The 11,836-nt window shown below is 38.0% G+C and overlaps 1 protein-coding gene across 1 annotated transcript in view; it reads left to right on the top strand.

The window, feature by feature from the left end:
- The first annotated feature begins 11,536 nt into the window (after positions 1-11,536).
- The window catches only part of LOC307160601 (myelin-associated glycoprotein-like), a 40,312-nt gene continuing 40,012 nt past the window's right edge, over positions 11,537-11,836 (top strand). Inside the window, exon 1 of the mRNA XM_079874781.1 lies at positions 11,537-11,604. The gene's annotated coding sequence lies outside the window, so the exon portion shown is untranslated. The remainder of the gene's footprint in view (positions 11,605-11,836) is intronic.

Genomic DNA, 11,836 nt, shown 5'->3' with positions numbered 1-11,836 from the left:
TTCCAGACAGGACTAATGGGCGTGGCAATCTGAACTGATCCATGTTTATTTTTCACTCAGCAGACTCACTTCAGTCACAATGCGCCGAGTTTCTCATCATGTCTCAGTGCTGTCTAATGCAGGTTCATGAGTTCATGAAACGACTCTCTTCTGACACCATGTAGTGTTACTTCTCGTGTAGTGCATTTATTAAACTACACGCACATAGAGATGTATCTCAGAACTAGATATTTATTATTGAACACTAGCAGATTATGCTGTGCTACCATACTTAATACTATGAGAGAGTCAATGTGAGTGGAATGAATGTTTGAGTCAGTAAGAGTGATTGTTCTTTTCTTTAGGCACTATGATGCATTGCACTTGCAAAATATCAAATTGGCCAAAAACCTGTCATGTCATTTGTGCACGATGGGGCCATATTATGATGCCTCCATGGCTGAAAACACGCTCCACTGGAGCACTAGAGGCAGGCACTGCCAAGACCCTAATGGCCACTCGGAGGAGTGCAGGAACGGTGTTCCTGTTTAAAGCCCAGAGCAATAAGTCATTCTGTCCTTCAGATATGTCAAGGTAGTGACTTAGCTGATATGCTGGAGTCCCAATGTTTTTCTCTTATGATATGCTGAGCCTCATGTTCAGGCTGTTGACCTCTTGCTCTTCAGCTTCAAAACAAGCAGCCAGCACATTCTCAACAGCATCTTGCAAGATCAATTTTGGTAAAGGATATGCACAGCCAGGACAAACAGGCAAATATTAATGTTGCTAATGATGCAGTTAGTTAAAGTGAAAATCTATAACTTAGAGTGTGCCATGGCATTAAGCATGATAAGATTTACCCCTCACTTTTTCTGCAACCACTTTCTTGACTTCAGGGCTGACCAGCACGTGGTGCTCCACCTACTTCAGTGAAAAAGGTGGATCCAAGACAGCTGCTTTTAGGTAGACTGGGTCTGAAAAAAAGGTGCAGTAGCATATTTTGCGCTTGCCATTTTCACACTGATGAAGATTCCAAGGAATTTTTTGATCGGGGATGCTTGCAAACATACTTGCAGGCAACACCTGATCCATTAATACTAACACTTTATCATCTATTCTATATCTATTATCTAAAAAAAGTACATGTACTGCATTAGATTAAACTGGGAAGGGTCATCCCAGCTAACAATTTTAGGTTATAAGAACGTTTCCGTAACGTTCCCATTAAGTTATAAAAACGTTATTTCTGAATGTTCTAGAAACGTTCAAAGCGTCCAGTTTTTTAGACGTTGTATTAACGTTATTTCTTAGTTATAAGAACGTTATTCAAAACGTTATTAGAACGTTCAATTCTCCTGTTATATAAACGTTGTATTAACGTTCTTGCTTGGCTATAAGAACGTTGTTCAAACGTTATTGGAACATTCAATTCTTAGGTTATAAGAACGTTTCCATAACGTTCTCATTAAGTTATAAAAACTTTATTTCTGAATGTTCTAGGAACGTTCAAAGCGTCCAGTTTTTTGGACGTTGTATTAACGTTATTTCTTAGTTATAAGAACGTTATTCAAAACGTTATTAGAACGTTCAATTCTCCTGTTATATAAACGTTGTATTAACGCTCTTGCTTGGTTATAAGAACGTTATTCAAACGTTATTAGAACATTCAATTCTTAGGTTATAAGAACGTTTCCATAACGTTCCCATTAAGTTATAAAAATGTTATTTCTGAATGTTCTAGGAACGTTCAAAACGTCCAGTTTTTTAGACGTTGCATTAATGTTATTTATTAGTTATAAGAACGTTATTAAAAATGTTATTAGAATGTTTAATTATCTTGTTATAAAACATTGTATTAATGTTATTGCTTGGTTATGAGAACATTATTCAAAACCTTATTAGAACGTTCAATTATCTTGTTACATAAACGTTGTATTAACATTCTTCCTTGGTTATAAGAACGTTATTCAAACGTTATTAGAACGTTCAATTCTCCCGTTATATAAACGTTCTCTTAATGTTTTTCTAAGATTATGAAAAATGTTCTTAAAACATTCCATTCACTTGTTTAAACATTCTCAATGTTTTTGCAAATAATGTATATATGACAATCATTTTATAAAAGCACCTTATTAAGAACTTTCAAATTTAAAAATTAAGACAAAAGATCTAGAAAGATAATTAAAATCAAAAAGACCCATGAATCATGTCTATAATATGTGTAATGTAGTCCACTGAAGACGAGCTGAAGTGAACCAAAGTGTAGTTTATTTCAAGATACAGATACAATTGAAACCGACTTGGGTTAAATTGAAATATGAAATTAACATGAAAATAAACCTGGACTAACATAGAACAAACTGATTAAACTTCAAAATAATGAAACATGAAACAAAACTAAAACAACCTCTTTACCTAACCCTAACCTATCAGCAAGCTAAAAAAAACAAAAACATTTTTAATGACATTATCCACAATCACATCAGCTTCCACTTCCGGCACATCGGACTGGACTGGACTGGACCCTGAGAGGATCTCCGGAGATACTGCAGGGAGAAAATAAAACAGTGTTGTATTAAAGTGTGGTGAGATTAGTATAAAAGCACTGGGATGCTGTACTTGCTCATGCACAATATCTAATTAAATTTTCTGACAATTTATAAAAAGTTTAATCTGCTTTGGAATATTGGGAGAACACATGAAGATACGAGACAAGCTCTCTGCTCTTGTCCCTAAGCCCAGAGCCAGATGCTACTAAATTTATATTGCTTTTCATGCTCAAGGACTTTGCATTGTTTCTATTTTAATGCACTCTTAAAGTTTAAATTGCATTAATGAACCGTGCCACATCCCAAAACTGCAATCTAATGATAACTTTGCTTAAATCAAAAATATTTTAAAAGGTCATTAATGGATCATAATTATTGCACAAATATTATTAAGCAACAAAAAGATTAAAATATTAAATAATTATTGAACTAAAATATAGTACATTTATTGAATTGATGAAAAGGTACACTTTAAGGTGTTTGGTCACTTGAGTGTGACCCAATTATCATATAGGAAAACACGAGGGTTAAACTCAAGAAAAACATTAATGTTGTCTCTCCATCACTCCCCAGAATAAAATGCCCCAGTTAATGTGGTCCTCGTAGTAATCAATGCATATTATGCGTTAATATTTAGCAAAAATTGCTGCGAATATAATTTGTTGTCTCCACTGATCTATATAGATCAGTGGTTGTCTCTCGCCATTGGCTACCATACAATATTTTTCCAAATTAAGGTCCCATGGTATTCCACCGAAAGGGAGGGGGGGGGACTTAGGCTCTCTTTTGAGAGCTACATGAACCACGTGACCACAAGATCAAAGTTGTGCGCAACTCTCTTTCAACGGCTCTGCATCACTGCAACGCCAGAGGCGCCGGTTACCATAGAAATTCGCGCCTACAACTGCTGCACCAAGCCAAAAATACAAATTTTAACGCAATTTGAGCAACAAAAAAAATAGCTGCCTGGAGGAATTGAAAATATGGCCTTCCATACACTGTATATTATAAATTAGCACAATTTACAATACTGATGGTTGTTAAAACGCGTAACGTTAATTACAGTCTGTGAAAAGGGTCCATTACTGTTGTCAAGTGCTCGATCCAAATATCAAATTTAAGAGGAGCCTGGGGATATCCTTCCTTTTTAAATGTCACATAGGAGCTTGTTATAACCTGTAAAACTGCAAACACTGTGGACAACTTACACGATAAAATTACAAATAAGTTACAGATTTCAGATGACGAACTTGACACATGAAACAGATAACTGGAGGGGGAAATACACGGGCCATAGCTAAGCTAACTCACGTTAGCCGATTAACTTTTGAATCTCAAGAACGCGTTCAAATTAAAATCAGTTTAGCTATATTGAAAAGGCGAACAAGGACACTGGAAAAGGTGAATCTAAATAAAGACATCAATGTAATTTCGCGTTTATTCTTCAGTTTTAACTACATATTTGTGTAGTGTTGTTAACTGCTCTGTGGACTGCGGGAGCAGTTTACGTTACTCAAGACAGTTCATGCAAACTGTTGATCTAGTTAACTTTATTAAAACAGTAGCAACTGCTGCAAAACTAAGTTAATTAGCACTGATACAAGTATTTGATTCATACAACACGCAAAATTCAACTTACCTAAAAGCTGTTGTCTCCGTGTCCGACATCTTGTCCCGCTGACGCTGTGTTTGATTGACGGGTCGTGCCGTGCGCTGCAAAACCACGCCCATCTTAGGTAATAGGTCGTTCGGACGTGGGGAATGATCAGATAAAACTACAGTCTATCATAACACATTCCCTGTTTTCTCTTTGACTGTAATTGCAAAAGTAATTTTTTTTTTTTAGAGGTAAAACCAAATTTATAATTGACTGTACTTTTTGAATTATTTCCTGTTGAATCAATAATTATTTTATATCTGGGATTTTTTTCTAAACTAATAATAATAATATTTGAAAAAAATATTTTAACCCCCCAAAAAAATTTCAGTGCATTGTGTCACTGTATATACAAATTATGTTTCTGAAGTTGTTTATTTGTTTTAATTTAGTAACGTTTTTAAAACGTTCCACTAACAAGTAAGAATAACGTTTTGATACTAACGTTTTTAGAACGTTTATCAATGACATGTTGGCACAACGTTACTTTGGTAACTTTGAGAGAACTTTTATCTAAGTTAATCAGCATTGTGATAAAAGTGTCTAATTCATACAACAAGCAAAATGCACTCAACTTAAATGAATACTGCTATTTTCCTGAACATAATTCTTTTATATTCTGGGATTTTTTATTCTGACCATAAAAAATATTTAAATGAAATAGTTAAATAATGTCAGTGCATTGTGTCATTAGTTGTGTCACTGGATTTACAAATTATATGTTTCTGAAGTTGATTTGCAGAATAAAAAGCTGTATAACTAATTTGTAATGACTAATATATATTTTTTAACATAATAATGTTTTTTAAAACATTTATCAATGACATGTTGGCACAACGTTACTTTGGTAACTTTAAGAGAACTTTTATCTTAATATGTAGGCTATTTTAACAATAACGTTTTTAAAACGTTCCACTAACAATGTAAGAATAACGTTTTAATGCTAACGTTTTTAGAACGTTTATCAATGACATATAACGTTGGCACAACGTTATAATAACGTTACAACAAGAACGTTTTTGATAACTTTTAGAGAACTTTCAGAGAACGTTAGCCAATGTTCTGAGAACGTTCCCTGTTAGCTGGGATAGCACTTGCATATTGTTGTCCTATTGTTAGTTTCACTGCTTCTATTGTTCTCATTTGTAAGTCGCTTTGAATAAAAGCATCTGCTAAATGAATAAATGTAATGTAATGTAACTACTGACCAGGCTGCTTAAGAACCAGACCTGAGATTCCAGCTTCTCCAAAGCCCCTTTCACACAGAGATTCCGGAAAATACACGGATAAAGTGACCCGGGATTTGACCCGGGTTCGTTTGATTTGGTTCATTCACACTGCCAGTGATTTTCCGGAATCAGAGAGTGCGTTCACACACAACCCATAAAAATCCTGTAAAGACACGTGACATTGATGTGACTTGTAATGTCTCAGCAGTGTCTTAATTTTGCTTATGAGCTGCGATTTCTCTCTCGAGAAACCACGCTTGTGCATTTTTTTTCTCTGATTCGATCATAAACTTGCGCATAACTTACCGTTTCACTAGCTGGCGAAAGATCCCGGCTTCATCGTCATCACTACGACACGGCATTATTACAGCTTTTGTTCACACAGCGCGCGTTCCGGGACTGAACACGGCAATGTTACTAGGTCCCCAACCCAGCATCGATGCCGGCATCAATCCTGGGTCGTGTTTGCGTCCACACAGAAGGCGTTCTGGCAATTTCCCGGCAATTTGCCGGGATCATCGCGCTGTGTGAAAGGGGCTCAAGTGGTGATTCAGAGAAAGAACAGATGGAACAACACAGCTGAGGGTGACCATCTTCTCCCCCTGTGTCAAATCTCTTGCCTCTGCAAACGGCTTCCACTTCCACTGGTTCCACTCCCTTGATGTGAACAACAGGTCCTTCTTTCCAGACTTGTCCAGAACACAACAGAATTTTGGATTATCAAATTCAAATACTGCTCGTACCTGTTACAGTGTTGAGTTCCATCTTGAGTTAACAGCAGCTGCCAGCTGGAATGCTTTTTTTCTAAAAATTCAGACTGAAAGACATCTTTGAATTGTCATGCAATTTTAAGAAAGCACGTGACATCATCATATTTGTTTCTTTCAAGGCTGAACAGGTGGCCAGGGCTGCGCAGGCTCCGGAGTGGACTCGTAGCGGGCTCTGGAGTGGACCCGTGGGCTGAAGCGGGCTCTGGAGTGGACTCGTGGGCTCCGGAGTGGACCCATGGGCTGAAGCGGGCTCTGGAGTGGACTCGTGGGCTGAAGCGGGCTCTGGAGTGAACTCGTGGGTTGAAGCGGGCTCTGGAGTGGACTCATGGGCTCTGGAGTGGACTCGTGGGCTGAAGCGGGCTCTGGAGTGGACTCGTGGGTTGAAGCGGGCTCTGGAGTGGACTCGTGGGTTGAAGCGGGCTCTGGAGTGGACTCATGGGCTCTGGAGTGGACCCGTGGGCTGAAGCAGGCTCTGGAGTGGACTCGTGGGTTCTGGAGTGGACTCAGGGGCTGAAGCAGGCTCTGGAGTGGACTCGTGGGTTCTGGAGTGGACTCAGGGGCTGAAGCAGGCTCTGGAGTGGACCCGTGGGCTGAAGCAGGCTCTGGAGTGGACCCGTGGGCTGAAGCAGGCTCTGGAGTGGACTCTGGAGTAGGTTGGACTTTTATAAAATAAAATTGCCATAATAAATGAAAAACTAAAACTAAACGAAACTAACAACACTTACTGAAAAACTAAATGAAATAAAATAATAATTAGCAACACTTATGCTCTTATATGGTGCTGTTATTATCTTTGTTTTTGCAAAACATTTTCTGCTAATTATAATATTATCCATGCGCAAACATTTCCCCACAACGTACAGGGAATACCAAGACAACACACCCTCACTCTCACTCTCAGGGCTTTTCCAAATACCCACACTTGCATTCTGCTTTACACGGATCCCGACCGAAACGAAAACACAGGAATTTTCTCTGTAAATCATCTGTGGATATACATTTGGGCTTTTTTTAACGCTGTTAGCTACTTACATCTTATCTCGCACTTCACCGTAAACTGAAGGGGAAACTGAAGCGCCGTCGAGTCACGTTGCTAAAATTCTGTGAACGTAAAGTCCGCCTACTTTGATTTGATTGGCAATTTCAAAATATCTGACATTGACGAGTAGTGACAGACCAATGAGGCTGAGATGAACACACACACACACACACACACCTCTGTATTCTGACGTGCTCTCTGCTTGCCGCTGCGGATTGAGGAACGCGCTGATTATAACATGACGGGGCGAAGCCGAAGCTGGTTTCACTGTCATGAAGTTGGTTTGATGTTGGACGTTCGATATTCGGATATTTAGGGACCGTCTCAAAATTACATGTGACATTGGTATAAACGTTTCTAACTTCAATAGCATTTGAAGCAGTGGCGGCGCCAGGGAGGAGCTAGGTGGTGCTGTAGCTCCCCCTATAATAGCCATACATGGATTTCTCGGCGACGTCATCACTGCTTGCGCACGCAACCAAGAGGCAGAAAGACCCGCGGTCTTCGTACTGGAGTAAAGGGTTTAGGCTAGTAGCATAGTGGTGGTGTTGTCGCTAAGTCAAAATACCAAGGAGTTGTTGCGTAATTTATTTACATGCAGGTTTATCTGTTGTTTTATCTGCTCATTTAAATTGTTGCAAGTAATTCCAAATCTAGGCAAATGGAAGAGTGGGACAGAAGGAGGAAGTTGTATGTTATATTCTTTCTATTCATAATTTGACGAGCTGCACATGACCACATAGCACGTAACTTAGTTGTATGCATCAAGGGATTTGTACGCTCTAATCATTTCTCTTGTATACACACTTGCTTGAATAAGATAATTATGGCTATATATCAGGCCATACAATTGCTGGCCACTTCTTGTCATCCTCAATCCAAAGATCGTCATGTATTGCGTAGGGATCCGGCAAGATCTCACCATTGCTGAGAGTAAGTTTTATTTGTTCTTTTTGCGGCGTAGTTTTTCACCTATATTTAACAGCGCTTCGTCAGAAGTACAAATACAACAGCCGTTTTTAAAATCCTATCCAATGTTTGAAAGGAAAGGAGTAAACACGGTCACTAGTAGGTTGTGACGGCTGTCAATAAAAATGTGGAGCGGTGTATTCGTTCCATGTGTTTCCTGTCAGAAAACAAATAGATAAGTTGGTCAATTTAAATTTAACAGAATTTATCAACTTGTTGCCTGCTGTGGTTGTTTTAATTCACATCCTTTCTAAAAAATATGAACGTTTTTGGTTTAATATATTCTTAATATATAAGACTGTCAATGATCTAATTTCATGTTTTATATTTTATTTGTTCATTGTTTATTTTGTTGGGTTTTAGTTGGAGTTGGTCAGAACTGTTTAAAAAAAAAATAATAATAATAAATTATATATATATGCGCATGATGCCTGCTGCCTTTGGGCTCAGTGATGTTGAATTTAAATGACATGTAAAATAAAGACATGTTATGTTACATAGTGATGTAATGGTGTTTTCTGGAAGGAAAGGAACTAAAGAACAAAGAATTTTTATCAGCTGAAAGGCAGAATACAAATGTTTTTATTAAATTAGATAAACATTATATAACAGTTTCAGGTTATGTTTTGGTGTTGGTAACATGTCCCACATTGTCCCACACAAACTTATAATCGTCCCACATTTGGTTTGTTTGATGGTGGTCACCCTAATTACATTACTAACTTAGTCTAACATGATAATTCATACATACATCACAGTATGTCCGGATTTTGATTCGTAAACAGTTGGACGTTTTACATAATGTTATATTAATATGAAACGCAAACAAACAGATCCAACTCTGAAATTGCAGTTTATTATTGACTCAACAAGAAATTACAAACAAATTACAAACAATGCGAAATCTACGTTAATTACAATGTTCTTTTACAGAACTCGGCATAACAGCTAGCGGTTTTCTGCCTCCTGGATGCGCGCGCATCCGGTATTGTTTGTATACAAGAAACCCGTGTATAGCACCTGCCCAGCACCCCCAAGAAATGTCTGTAATTTTTTATATTTATATTTTAATGTCATGTTTGAATAGTCTTTTCATGTTGTTAAAAATAGGAATTAAATAATAATTTAAAAATCGTGAGCGGGCGCGGGCGCCGTGAGCGCTGAGCGAGCAGGAACGAGTAGTGAGTTGTCATCGAAAAAGATGGATAAAGCAAAAAAGCTGTCGGGGACTAAAAATAGAAAAAGAAAGAGGGAAAAGGAGATGGCATGTCAATTGATGCGACAGCAGCTAAATAAGTGGATGGTGAAAGGCAACAGGTAGGATTTAAAGTGTGACGTCCAGGCATGTAGGCTAGGCTACTGGCCATCGGGAGATTCCCGGTGGGCCGACGTGCTTTTTGGGCCAATACATCTCATACTTTTTTTTTTTTTTTTCTTAATGGCCCATAAAACTTGTACATCGGCGGCCCATTCGTTTAGTTTTGCTTAAAGTCCAACTGAAATCAAAATTGAACCTATTTACTTTGTTAGCACATATTACTAGTCTTGTGGTGAAAAATTAATCCGTGCAAGTTAAAACACAGAAAAAAAATGTTTGCCGTCGTAATCTTTAATCAAAGTTACTTCCGGTCTGGAATGGCGTTCCTTCTCTGATGATGTAGGTTTGATGGCTTGGGTTGGGAAACGCTTAACGCTTAACTAACTCTCAAACCGTTAGTCTGTTATGAGCAGAGATGGAGAGGAGGAGCGCTAGAGTAAAACCCTGCCCTCTGTTCAATATTCCTTCTCACTGGGAAATACGTCACAACACTGGAGAAAAGTCGTTTGCAACTTCCAGTTCACGCGGACTTTAATTGGCGGCGCATGGGTTAGTGCCGGTGTAATGCATTGGTCAAAAAAGTCAGCGTTAGTTTTTTTTCTGACACCCTATGAAACACGTAGATCAGCGGCCCATTGGTTCTTTTCTTGATTGACACTGGGCTGCCCCAGTCACATCTTTAATGTGAATACTCTTTCAAGATTATGAAATTATGAAAGTTTCCTTTATTTTTCAGTGCATTTGTTTTACAATATATGGCTATTAATATCATGGGATTAATATTATAACTATTATTATGTAGTAGTGTAATGTAAACTGACACTGTAAGTAAAAGAGGTTTGAATTTTTCTTTGTTTAATTTGCACACTGAATGTGGGTTGGACCTTTTCATTTTTAACTCTCAAAGTGCACCAGATTGATGATTGCCAAAATTGTTGCTGCATACCCCTCTGACACTGGGTAGTTGCGCCCCTGTCTATAGCCCTTGCATTGAATACTTTTACATATATATACAGTATGTATATGCTTATAGTCACAGAACGAGTACAGTTAATGCGGGCGTGTACGTGTATACCAAGGGTGGTCAGATGCGACCTCCATAATGAAACGCCCCAAAATTCAAAGCACCTTCTTTTAAGTGTTGAGCATCCCCATAGTACCTGGCTGCAACAGAAAATTTCTGGAGCCGCCACTGATTTGAAGACAATGACTTACAGTCATAAAACCAACTGTACATGGTTCACCCAGGTCTCATGTATGATGCACACCTTTTAGATTTTTGATATTTATGACAATAAACAGTTAAACCATGAATAAATATTGCTATGTATTTCACTACTGTATGGGATCATACACAAAATATGACAATATTTAAAGCTCAATAGCATTTGAAGACAATGACTTACAGTCATAAATCAAACTGTACATTGTTCACCCAGGTCTCCTGTATGATGCACACCTTTAATATTTTTTACATTTATGACAATAAACTGTTAAACCATATGCAAATATTGCTATGTATTTCACTACTGTATGGGATCATACACATGTTTTGTGTTTGATGTTTTGTGTGCAAAGGCAAGCGTGTATTTAAAGTACACGCTTAATGGCCCAATGAAAAATTATGAAAACCAGGACATTTTCATCACTTTATAAAAAACAGCCAGGACGGCCAGGACAGGACGTGAAAACAGGACGTTTGGTCACCCTATAGGAATTTGGAAAGACCCTCACACTCACTCTCACACTGCCTTCACAGCAGGGTGTGTTTGCTGTAGATGACTTGAACTGTTTTGTTGTTTTTTGTATGTACCGTGGTCACACTGCTTCATTGTAAACCAGCTATGTTTAACAAGATTGCATATTTAATATGAATGAGTTTATCTGAATCTTTCATAATTTGTACTCTTAAGGTCCTTTCACACTGGAAACGACTTTTATTTTTTTCCCTTCAATGTTTTTTTTTGTTGTTTTTTTTTTTTTTTTACTTTTGCGGCGACAGAAAAGGCTTCAGCCAATCACATACTACAAGGACAACGATTTGAAAGACTGTGTGGCGTAGCATTGCCAACCAACTCGGATATCATCACGACTGTGAGTATGTTGTGTGATAGTTTTAGTCGTTGTATAGGCGTGCTGTGTAGGCTAGCAGGCTAAACTACATGGATAGAAAGCTAACATTATTGTCAAAGATAGCGACAGAGACCGTGTTTACTTTGAAAATGTAACAAAATGTGTGAGACTATTTAGGGCTGCTTTTAGTGCATACTATACATTCTTTGTGTGATATCTACAGTTTCTAGTCGAATGATTTTAACTGGTTACT

Source organism: Squalius cephalus, assembly GCF_949319135.1.
Source record: "Squalius cephalus genome assembly, chromosome: 6".
Lineage (NCBI taxonomy): Eukaryota > Metazoa > Chordata > Actinopteri > Cypriniformes > Leuciscidae > Squalius > Squalius cephalus.
The sequence above is the reverse complement of the archived record's forward strand: the minus strand, read 5'-3'. Positions and strand labels throughout refer to the sequence as shown.